A 12,517-nucleotide genomic window follows, 5' to 3' on the forward strand; every position below is an offset into this window, starting at 1 on the left:
ACCTTTCAGAGTATCCCCTTGGTTGTCTCTTGCGTGATTTCTGGTGCTTATATTTGTATTTAGCAGGGAGGATCAGGTAGAGACAAGTCCACCTCATCCTGTTTGGACTGGAAGTCCCTCCTTCACTTTTAAAAATCAAATATACAACAATATAGCAGATTTTCTTTCTTTTTTTTTTTAAAGTATGTTAATGCTTTAAGGAAGAAAGGATACCCCTAGAATTTCATACAGGGCTTGTCTGACTGGACATAGGCAGCCATTAAAAAAAGGATTCAGATGTCAAGGTAAAGAGATCGAGAAGTCAAGGTAGAGACTGAGTACTAACCACTTCCAGTCCTAGCTCAGCCCCTGACCAACATATTTGATTAGATCAATTTCAAGCTTCTTTTTTACCCCTTCTGTAAGATGAGCAGATTGGCCTGAATGAACTTTGGTGTCCCTTCCAGCTCTATCTATACACTGAAATCCAGCCTTTTTACACTTAGCTAAGTGAAGGTGATGGGCCAGGTTTCCTCCAGAAATTTCTCCCAGCAGTTGAGGAAATTAGGTTTGGGAAATACAGGACATAGAGACCAGTCCTTGCATATCTGCTTGCACCAGAACCATAATTTGATCATTTGTTCATTAATTATTTATTTGTTCATTTGGTTTATTGTCCCTAATCAGCAAGTATGTTTTGTATACTTTCTCTGTGCCAGTATTGTTTTTGGTTCTATAAAAGATAGAAAGTTAAATGAGACAGATTCTACCCTTAACTTGCTCAGTCACACATTTGGCAATAACTGCCAATAAAGACACATTAAATAATGTGAATAAGTAACTGGAGAGTCCGGTATGTCAAATGTGGGAGATATCTACTGATTCTCTGTGAAGCTGCCCAGGAAATCTGGGACCATTTTTTGAACACAGTAAATGTCAAAGCCTCAGCAGTCTACACTGTTTGGCCTCCATGAGCAGGCTCCAATGGCTCTGTGGGCTTTTGTGCTTTAATAAATTGAGCAAACACAAACTACAAGGCTGTCATCTTGTCTGTATTCATTGTGCTGTGTAACTGGAAGAAGAATTTCTAGTTTGTCTCTTCCCTGTGAAGCAGCCAGTTAGGCAACAGCTCAGTCTTTTGACATTTGCACCTGGGTGGGACACTTACAGAATCTCAGGATTCAATGCTTTAGAAACTCTCTTGCTTGGTTATTAGCACAATATCTCATTTCCTAGTAGCGATGAGCTGTGACGGTAAGCTGTGAGAAACAGGTAATCAGATCGTCCTGGGTTCCAGAATCATAGATTGTTGGAACCAAAAACAGACCTTAAAAGCAAAATGAGCAGCAGGCATAAATTAAATTACAAAATATACTTAAAGGGAGAAAAAAAAAAAAAACAAGCTAATTAATGATTTAGGAGAACAGCAGCATATGTTCTTTAGCAGTTCTGCTGAGCTGTGGCCATGGCATGGGTCCAGCTTTGGGCCTCAGAGATGGGCGAGACCAGGACACTCCAGAGAGTCCTTTGATCCACCTGCCTTCACTTGCAACTGAAGAAAATGAAGCTTGGAGAGTTTTCCATAGATTGCCAGGGAAATGGGACTAGTTCTGTGACCTCAGTCAGAGCAACCATGACGAACGATGTATCAACCTCCCAGAATCCTGCTAGGGCCTGCTGTGGAACTGTCACTTTCCTCCTCCCCTCTGGCCCCTGCATCGTCTCTTCCTCTGTGTTTGTCCCTCTTCCCCTCACCCACACTCCCCATACCTCTTTCACCCCTCTATTAGGGCCCCTCCACATTGACTTCTAGTGCCTTCTACTTTTCTTTCTTTGTATACTATGGAAGATTTTAGTATCCTTGTACTTATTAAATCAAGTACTGTGTTTTGAATCTTTTTAGTTTTACAGGTGGATATGTTACATATTTTATATATATCTCTCTGAAAAAAAGAGTACATTAATTGAATTCCTGCATAACCTGTATTTACTCTGTGATCTAAATACCATGTTCCCTACCCCCAGCAAACAACAATAGCAACAACAAATCCCAACAAATCTCTTTTCCTTCCTGCTCCAGACTCTCCCTCATGGCTCCCAGCCCTGGAAAAGTTTTCTCCTTCCTTCCTTCCTTCCTTCCTTCCTTCCTTCCTTCCTTCCTTCCTTCCTTCCTTCCTTCCTTCCTTCCTTCCTTCCTTCCTTTTTTATTCTTCCTTCCCTCCTTCTTTCCTCTCTCCCTCCATCTTTCCCCTGTCCCTCCCTCTTTCTCCCTCTCTCCTTTCTTCGTTCCTTCTTTTCTTTTCCTTTCCTTCCTTTCTTTCTCTCTTTCTCTCTTTCTTTCCCCCTCTCTCTCCCCCTCCCTCCCTCTCTCTCATTTCGTTTTATTTCTTTCTTATTTTCTTGTTACTAAATTCTCCAGATAAGACTCTATTGTATACACAAACCTCAGATAGTAGCAACTCATAGTGTTCACCATTTCCTACTCTCAGCATTATTCAGTACAAAGGGTGACAACCTAAAAATAGCAACGGAATGTACAGTAGCTCTCAACAGTCAACTCGTGCTTTTTCTGGTTAAACCTTTCTTTGAGAAGCTGAACCTTGCCTTGCCACCCTGCTGGCACAAACACTGTGGAATGCAGTCTTTAAGGACCATGGAAACAGAGAGGGTGGTGCCAGGCTAGGATGGAGAGGTGGTGATTTTTTGAAGGATTGAGAAACACTGGAAGCAGATGAGCCCTAGTAAGTCAAAACAGCAAGAATGTTCTAAAACCTGGGTCTGTGGCCATCAGAGGAGGGGTTTAATGAGTTTCCATGGGAAGGTCAGAGGTGCTCCATTTCATTACAGACCCAATCTCCCACTGCCTTAATCAAGACATAGGCAAAAAGGCAGCTGAGTAAGAGACTACAGTTCCAAGACAGAAGCCTCAGGGTCTGTGGGTGGAAGGAGAGGTGTTTCCTGGGACAAAAAGTAACTAATAGCAGACATTGAGCAGCTGTGGAAGAAAGCACTCATCTTTCAATTTAGTTGATGAAGATGCTGTATAGAAAATCTGAATTAAAGGTGGAAACAGAATTTTCTATAATTAATGAGTAATAAAGGCTTCTCTATTATTATTTTTATTATTTATTCATTTTGGTAACAACAGCGTCAGGAGCCATCTGAAACCACGGCAAAGGAAGATATGCAAGACCTAATGTCACAAGATCAACCTTGTCCATCCCGGCCCAGCCTCCTAATTCCCACAAGATCACTACAGGAAGGATTCCAATGGTGGGAATTTGTTGTATTCCCTGCTGTATATACCATGCTAGAACAGCACTGGCATGACATACTCAATAAATATTGGTTGAATACCCAACTAAAGCTTTTGATGAATTCCTAGGAAGAATTTGAAATGAAGTTTGGGAACCACTATATATCACTCCTACTTTGTTATGTATAGTTATGTTTGTCAACCAAAAATGTTCATTCCACAGAGTGAGATCAGATAATCCTTAAGTCTCCTTCAAGGGGTTATAAGTAGTAGTTATAAGTTAGAAGTAATTATCTGAACTGGGTACATTTCTTCTAATGACTGTAGCTAAGATTCTGGTAGAATGGACAGAAGAGGAAAGCAGCAGGCCTTAATGAAGTGTATTGTTTTCCGAATCAATTACACTTTTCACTTGCACAGAGCCATAGGAAAGAAAAGCAAAAGAAAATACCGGCTTTTCTTGAACACCTTTTAATTTACTTGGTGTTTCATTTACTTCTTGCTGCATAGCAAACGACCCCAGAACTAAGAGGCTTAACATAACAACCATTTTATTTGCTTGCAATTCTGTGGGTCAGGAATTCAGAAATGGCACAGTGGGGATGGCTGGTCTCTGCTCCCTGTGCTATCTGCTGGGGCTGAGTAGTCCAAGAAGGCTCCTTCACCCACATGTCAGGTGCCTCTGCTAGGATGTCTGGGATGGTTTAGGGCTGGCTGCAATGGCTCAACAGGGCAAGTGATTGGGCCGTGGTTCTCACTGTTGGCTAGCTTCTTTGCTCTTCTCTGTTGTCTCAGGGCTTCTTCCTTTCCTCTTGGTCTCTCCACATGGTCTTTCTAGCAAGGTAGTGGGACATTTATATGGTGGCTATAGACTCTCAAGAGCACAAGTCAAAGATATTAGGTTTTCCTGGGGCTTAGGCTCAGAATAGGCACAGCATCATTATTATTCTATTAAATTAATAGATTTTTTTGGAGCTGTTTTAGATTTACAGAAAAATTGAACAGAAAACATAGGGGGTTCCCATATACCCTGTCTCCCCCTCCCCACCACAGTTTCCCCTATTATTAACCTTTTGCATTAGTGTGATATATTTATTACATTTGATGAGTCAATCAATAATTATTGACTATAGTACATAGTTTAGGGTTCACTCTTTGTGTTGTACAGTTCTTAAAAGTTTTGACAAATGTATAATGTCATGTATCAACCATTACAGTGTCGTACAGAAAAGTTTCACCTCTCTAAATATTTCCTGACCTCTACCTAACCATCTCTTCTCAACCCCCTTCCATTCCTGAACCCCTGGCAACCACTGATCTTTTTACTATCTCTATAGTTTTTGCCTTTTCCAGAATGTTAATTCTCCCTAAAGAGAAACACTGATCTAATTTTTGTCATATATTAGTTTTGCTAAAAAGTTTGTACGTTTTTTGTACCTGGCTTCTTTCACTCAGCAGAGTGCTTTTGAGATTCATCTATGTTGTGTGTGTCAGTAGTTTGTTTCTTTTTGATGCTGGGTAGTGTTCCACTGATGGACTCAACAGAGTTTGCTGGTGCATTGCCTTCTTGATGGGCAGCTAGTGTTTGGCTCTTATGTTTAAAGCTACTGTTAACATTCTTATACAAGACTTATGGTGGACATATATTTTCATTTCTCTTGGGCAAATGCTTTGGAGTAATTGCTGGATCATAGAGTAGATGCAGGTTTAATTTTTTAAGAAGCTGTCTGTTTTCCAAAGTGGCTGAGCACTGCTGGAAAGTTCTGGTTGCTCCATATATTTGTCAGTGTTTGGCGTAGTCAACCTTTCTTATTTACTCATTCTAATGGGTGTGAAGTGGTACCTTTGTGCTTTTAATTTGTACTTCTCTGGTGACTGATGACGTCTATCACTTTGTTATTGCTTGCTGGTCATTCATTCTGTAGTGAAGTGCCTGAACAAATATTTTACGTACTTGTTTATCTTTAACTTTTTGAGTTGCAGTTCTTTGTGTATTCTGTATACAAACACTTTTTTAGGTCTGCATTGTGAATATTTTCTTCCAGCTTGTGGCTTGCTTAGTTTCTTAATAGTGTCTTTTGATGAATTTCACAAGATTTAAAAAATTAATACATAATAATTGTACATATTTATGTGGTAATTTGACATATGAATACAACACGTGATGTTCAAATTAGAGTAATTGGGATATCCATCACCTCATACATTTATCATTTCTCGGTGTTGGGAACATTTCAAATCTTCTCTTCTAGCTATCTTGAAATATACCATAAATTATACTTAACATAGTCACCAGGCACAGAAAGACAAATATTGCATGTTCTCACTCATACGTGGGAGCTAAAAAAGTTGTTGCTGTGGAGGTAGCGAGAAGTTACCAGAGGCTGGAGAGGGTAGGAGAGAGAGGGGATGAAGAAAGTTTGATTAATAAGTACAAAAATACAGACAGATGGAAGGAATAAGTTCTAGTGTTTGATAGCACAGTAGGTATTTTAAAAGCCAGCTCTCTTAGTCTATGTTTCAAGTAAGGGTTCCTCTTGATTCACCTGAGGAAAATTTTCCGAATTAGTAGACAAAGTTAAGAGGCCTATGCCTGGCAAGAAGCATCCACCCTTCCCGTCCTTAGAGCTGCTCATTACAATTGAAAGTCTCTCTGTTTACCTCCAGAAAAATAAAACAGTAGCATTGCTGTTTATTTTTCTTGGGTTTGTGTTAAGCATACTTTCCATTTTGTTGCATATCTGGGTCTTTGTCAAGAGCTAATCTAGACTATATGGAAAGTGCTCTGGGTGTTCTTTGAAAAATTTTTGGTTTTCACATAACATGACTTCTTTTGAAAGAATTGCTTTATGTACGGGGAAGTAAGAGTCGCAGTGTCTCATTGAAAAAGTCCTGTCTTTTTGAAAATGTCATGTCATAAAACTGTAAAATGTTTGTAAAAAATAGAGGTTGGTTGCAAGGGTCACATTCCAGGGATCTGGGAAGCCTGGGAGGTGGGAACTTTGCAAATCACAACAAAATGCACTTGTGAGTATATTAGTCTTGCTTTATATTTCTAATAATGTGTGCTTCCAGCCTTGGCTGGCAGCTGGTGAGGAAGCTTTTGTGTGTCCTTGATTAGTCTCTTCTCCAGTTTTCCAAAATTGCCATTCTAAAATTAATCTCTTCAGGGATGAAGATCTCTGTCTCATTCCAACCTGAAGCACACCCCTTTGACCCCTTCCCCCCTTAGTGAGAAGATGATCAGTTTACTGTAACAAATGGCTATTGAGTGCTTGCTAAATGTCAGGCATTTAGCAAAAAACACGATCCCTGTCCATGAAGAATTAATTATCTAGGCAAAACTTCTAATTCTCATGTGTGAAAATTTATTTAATGCATCCATTTTTCTTTTCTCTGTTCTTGTGTTTGAGAAGGGCTGTCTCTCATTTTGTGTAAAGTTGGTTCTTCCACCTGACTTGTGTTTTATTCTCATACTTCTTTGGGTAACTTTTCTCCATCAGTTGTTCTCTCTTTTTCTATAATAACTGCCACTCATGGCTCATTTGTCCCTTCCTTTCAGCACATAAATTTAGTACACAGCTTAACATTGATCTGCCTTATGGATCTTTCTTAATTCTGTGTCTGGTTTAAAGAAATGTCAGTAAGTATAAATATTTACTATGTTCTCTCAAGAAAATGCCAAAAAGGTGAGCTCGCCAGATAAAATGCAGAACACCCAGTTAAATCTGAATTTCAGATAAACAATAATACTTCTTATGTATAAATATATTTTATACAATATTTAGGATATACTTATAAAAGTATTCATTGTCTGAAATTCAAATTTAACTGGGCATCTTGAATTTTTATTTGCTTAATTTGACAACCCTACAAAGAAGGATGACATTCACAATGCAAATGAAAACTCCCCAAAGTTATAATTCTGTATCCTTTTCTATCTCTCATGCATATGCAAGATGCTCCCAAAGTCTTCTTTACCTCTCACTCCCATTCCAAGCTCCCAAGAACAACTATCTGTCTAAACAGGTTCCTCTTTGCCGAGTTCTATTTTTTTAAAAATCTCACCAGAATCTCTCAACTCCACAATAAATCTTTTTGCTTCTTTCTCTTGTACTCACACTCACCTTTCACCTATTATCCCCATTGAAACTACAAAGGTGGTCTTGGATCAGGTGCTCTAGTGACCACCTTCCTCTGGGAAGTTGCGGGGGGAGTGAGGCTGGGAATACACATCATTCTTTGTTTTTCCCTGTCAGAGTAGGGTAACATCACACTTAGCAAAATTCTTCAACTTCGCTTCCTCTAGCATCGTCTTATGTCACAATTTAACTTTACTGCCAAGCTCTGAGGAAGGGTGTGTTCTTTTCCAGTGTGTTCTATAATGCCTTGCAGCCTGGATTCTTCCCACAGCATGCCACTAAAGCGACTTCTGCTAAGATTACTCCTGCCTCCCTCCAGGTTGATTCTTTCTTCAAATTCTCCTCCTTTAACTTCTGATGAGGGCCATTAGTTACAAGTGGTGCAAGTGGTGTCCTGCTCAACACAAGGTGGAGCAGGAGGCAGAAATCCAGTCTACACTCTGCTCTCCAGCACATGCTCACTGTCCTTGGTTATAAGCACCCCCCCAAAAAAAACCCTGTCATCTCACTTGAGTTCTGAAAAAAAATGAGAGAAAGTTAAAGAATTCAGGCAGATAAAGAACTAAATATTTATTACAGATAAAGATAGGTTGAAGGATGGGGATTAGGCATGTGCTAACAGTGTGTTCTAATTCTGATCCTCAGATGTAGAGCCTCATCACAGGGATTACTGGAGTCTCAGTGTGGGTCTCTGCTGTGGGAAAACATAGGGCAGGAGAAATAGAAGAGAATGTTCTCGTCCTCTGGACACCTGACTCTCACAAAAGGAAACTGGTGGGCAACTTTTCTCCCAAACCCACCAACAGGCTATGTTATGGATTAGATACGTTAGACAACTCTTGTGAGCTGCTTCAAATTTTGTCACCATGCCTCTCAATCAGCTGCTTTTGAGGCTACCAGTTCTGCACAGGCTTTAAATAACTTTGTGCATTGCAACCTGACAACACCTCACCTCACCTCTTTCTTTGAGCTCCAGGGCTTTTCTGATGCTTTGGTGTGGGAAATGCATGCTTGACACTCAAACAAGTGCAGACTGAGTTAAAATCTATTGGGCCCTCCTTGACCAGTGGGGATGAAAGCCAATAGATAAATGCTTCCCCCATTTTTCCTCTGAGTGGATGGTTCTGAGATACATTTCGTAAGGTTCCTCCTAAAGCCAATGGGGTCAGGCATCAGTGGCCAACTTGCTAACAAGCATTGTAGTAGCTTTCCCTCCTTATTCTACTCCCCTCTCTCCTACTTCTCTCCCCTAAGACTATTTCCCAAATAAACCACATGCATGTGAGACTTAGTCTAACTCTGCTTTCAGGGAATCTAGGCTAAGACACTAGGGGAGGAGGAAGGAGCGAGAGGGTAAAAAGAGGCAGGCAGTGTTATGATAATGAATGTCCTTCCATTTGGAAGGAAAAATCAGAAATGAGCACTTCTTCTTTAGTAGGGAAAATAACAGGGATACAATCCAGGTCAAGGACAAAAAGACCTTCTTTGATAAGCCTAATTTTTAGAGTGCAAGAAAGCCAAGAGATTCAATTATTTTCATATGGGATCTCGTGGGAGATGAAAACAAAAGCAAGAGGCAGAGGATCAGCTCTAAAGGGGAGTATGAGGCTACCATAGTTTGGAAGCTCTAGCTGGAGCTGGCTCATGTTCAAAAACACCTACTCTGAGTGGAAAAAGATGGCACATTTGGGACCCCTTTTAGTCCCATATGGTTGGTTGTGTACAATTATTCTCATGAGAATCTTGTGGGCACAATGGGTATTAGTACCATAATTTTATTTTATTTTATTTTAAAATATTTCATTTTTTTCAAAAAAAATAATTTTTATTGCATATATTTAAGGTTGTTAATAACATACAACATGTAGTTATAGTATATGTATCTATATCGATAGTAAAATGGTTACTATAGTGAAACAGATTAACATCTCATAGAGTTACTTTTTTTGGTGACAAAAGCAGCTAAAATCTACTTAGTTAACAAAAGTTCCAATACAATACAATTTTATTATCTGTAGCCTTCATCTTGTACATTAGAATTATTCACTATAGCTAATGGAAACAACCTAAATGTTTATGGAAGAATGAAGGGATAAAGAAAATGTGGTGTATAGATATACAATGTATATGAAGGAATATTATTTAATCTTACCAAAGACGGAGATTCTGCCATTTGCCACAACATGGATGAAACTGGAGGACATTATGCTAAGTGAAATAAGCCAGACACAAAAATAAAAATATTGCATAATCTCACTTACACTTACGTATATATATATAAAGAGCTCTGGGACCATAATTTTAGACCCAAGTTGCCTGGTTCTCATGTCCATAGAATGGTGAGGATGAAGAGAAAATCACTGGCCATAAAGGGCTTTCTCCTATCGGAAGTGCAGTGCAGTCTGCCATCACAGTTTAAGGTTGGCAATGGTGTCACCTGGGGAGGCTGGGCTGTGTATGGCATGGACAAAACTGACCTTTGGGAAGCTGGGCTTTTCTCATAGTGCTGGTTCTGGCTGCTGCACAACCCAAATATTTTCTGTCTCCAGCTCTCATCCTGCCTCTAATCTGTAATTTTTCTTCCTCGCTCCTGAATCATCCTGAGCCTCTGAAACACTTTCGGTAGGGGTGGCTTGTTGCTACCAAGCTTTTAAACTGAAACCACAGAATAACTCCTGCTTGAGCACACTCTTGTGTCCTTTTGATGGGACAGGATCTACCTGCCAGCATAGTGCTGAAGCTCTACATAAAAACATGCTCCATGTAGGAATGCCCAGAAGATTTTGGGATGAATGTGCCTCAGGCCAGGAAGCATCTTTCACAACTGGAAATCTTTCCTGTTGAGTAGCTTTGTGCCATGTGCACTGGAACTGGCAACCCCTGGAATTTTAACTGTGGCACTTCTCACTTCATGTACTGATGTTGCTGTCTTTAGTAAGACAGCTTGTTTTTATTGGACAAAGGCTGGGCTTGTCAGTGTTTCCTATTAGTAAAGCAGAAAGAGGTTAAGAACTGGGTGCTTTTCCAGAAAGCAGGGCCATCCCGAGAGTCTCTGGAGATTTAAAGCAGCTCTTTGTGGACTTTAAAAGGACTTCCTTCTCAGGGCTGCCCTTTCCACCCAGAGGTGGAGAGCTGAATCACTCAGGACACAAATGGGAAGGGAGGGGCAAAATGTGAAGGCTTAATATTTCCTTTCGAGGGACACAGCTCCAGTCCAACCTGCTAAACTGTCTACTTCACCATCGGAAGGCAGCAAAGGTAAAAAGAAATGTTTCTGTACTTTATTATCTCAGCTGTGCTTGTTGTCAAAAGGAACTAGGTAAGAGTAAAATATGGCATTGGGACAGGTGTGTCATGAGCCAAATGAGGGGGACTCTTATTATTTAATTGAGTGTGGCTTTTGCTGACCCCTGATGAATACATTAACATGGCTGAATGTCACTGATAGCGGGCATTTAAAAATCTTTCAGGCAGGCTGACTTGATTTCAAATTTCTGATTTGTTTGGCAAGAGGGAGCTTTGCTGATATTTTCTACTTAGTAATAATCCATATTCAAAACAGAGCTAGTCACGCATGGTTGTGGCCTCTGTGTGATGAAGCACTTTTTAGCTCCTCAGATGATCTCAATTCCACTGGACTGGCCTTATTAATCAGTATGGGTTAGAAAGAATCTCTTTATGTTCCTGGCCCTCAGTTTCCTCTTATGGATTTAAAATTAGTCTTTTAAATAATATGTGTGTTCTGTACATGGGTGTAAACTGTCATGGTTTATGTTTGTGTGATGAGGTAAGCATTCTGAAATTCCTACTTTCTCTAGGAATAGGCAAATGTGAAATTTACAAAGTTTGGTGGAGAAAGAGTGAGAGTAAAAGAATAGCTGTGACTTAGGGAAGAGGAGGTAGGCCCTAGTTGTCACGAGAGAAGAGTCTTGTGATGGGTAAGAACCTATCTATGTTGTGTTCCAGGTTGTAAGAAACTAATGTTTAGCCACCTTTGGAGATGTATTTCCCCAAGAAGAACAGACTCAGATCCCCTGTCCCCTTGCAGTCCTTAGTGTCAGTATCCTCTTTTAGGACATGCTCCTCTCCTCACATTTCCTGGACAGAGTTGTATCTTCTAGAGTTCCTCTTTTTTAACCTAAAAGGGCTATGGTCTTAGACATATTTCCTTTCCTTCCTTTCTTCCATGACAGCTTCCAGATAACACATCTCATTTGCTCGGTGGAGATTTTTCTTATCCTAAAAGCATACAGAAAGATACATTTGAGGAAGTTTCTGCAATTCTTTTCACTGCTGGGCACTCAATTTGAAGCTCTTCTGCTTCCGGGACACACCCAACTTTCCTTCACAACCTGAGTGGGGCCTTCCTAGGGGTTCACGCATCTTTGATAGAATTCTGTGTGCCTTGGGACTTCTGACTAGCATGGGTCCTCTTCCCTAAAACTGACTGGGTAATATTAATTAGATTAAAAGTTGTAAAATATTCAGAATGGTAATTTCTCTAATGTGTATTGATTCCTTGGTGATTATGGAAGACACTGATAGTTTCACAGGTAAATTTTTTCTGCCCTCAGAAATGTTGAATCTAATAAGACCAACATAGTTAATGAACCAAAAATCTGTAAATTCATCCACGCATACCTTTGTACATGCAAAGACAATTACCCAGATCTACAGGGAATTGCCCATAAAGACTACTACATGAAATCACTTGAATATAAGATTAACATAAAAACTCTGTTGTGAAAAATTCTTCCAACAGCTAGAAAGGCGGAATTTTGGAAAATGGAGAAAGTTGATATCTTCAGTGCTATTTTAATGATAGTTAAAACAATGTCTTGCCAATAAACGTGCCAAATACCAGAGTTAATAAATTAATTCTAATTATGTATTTTTGATTTGAGAAAAACCTGAACCTAAAGTATTCCTTCTTGGTGCTGTGAACTGAATTCTTGAAGAGCTGTAACTGTGAAGAGAGGCAAATATTACTATATTTATTAACTATTAACTATCAAATTAAGTCTATTAATGCTTTATAATTTGGACAAAATTTCTTAATTTTTCTGGTAAGATACTATACTTATAAAATAGGGATAATAAACATAGTGCAATAATATCAAAGCATTTTATCTCAAATACG

The sequence above is a fragment of the Cynocephalus volans genome, chromosome 13, assembly GCF_027409185.1.
Source record: "Cynocephalus volans isolate mCynVol1 chromosome 13, mCynVol1.pri, whole genome shotgun sequence".
Taxonomy (NCBI): domain Eukaryota; kingdom Metazoa; phylum Chordata; class Mammalia; order Dermoptera; family Cynocephalidae; genus Cynocephalus; species Cynocephalus volans.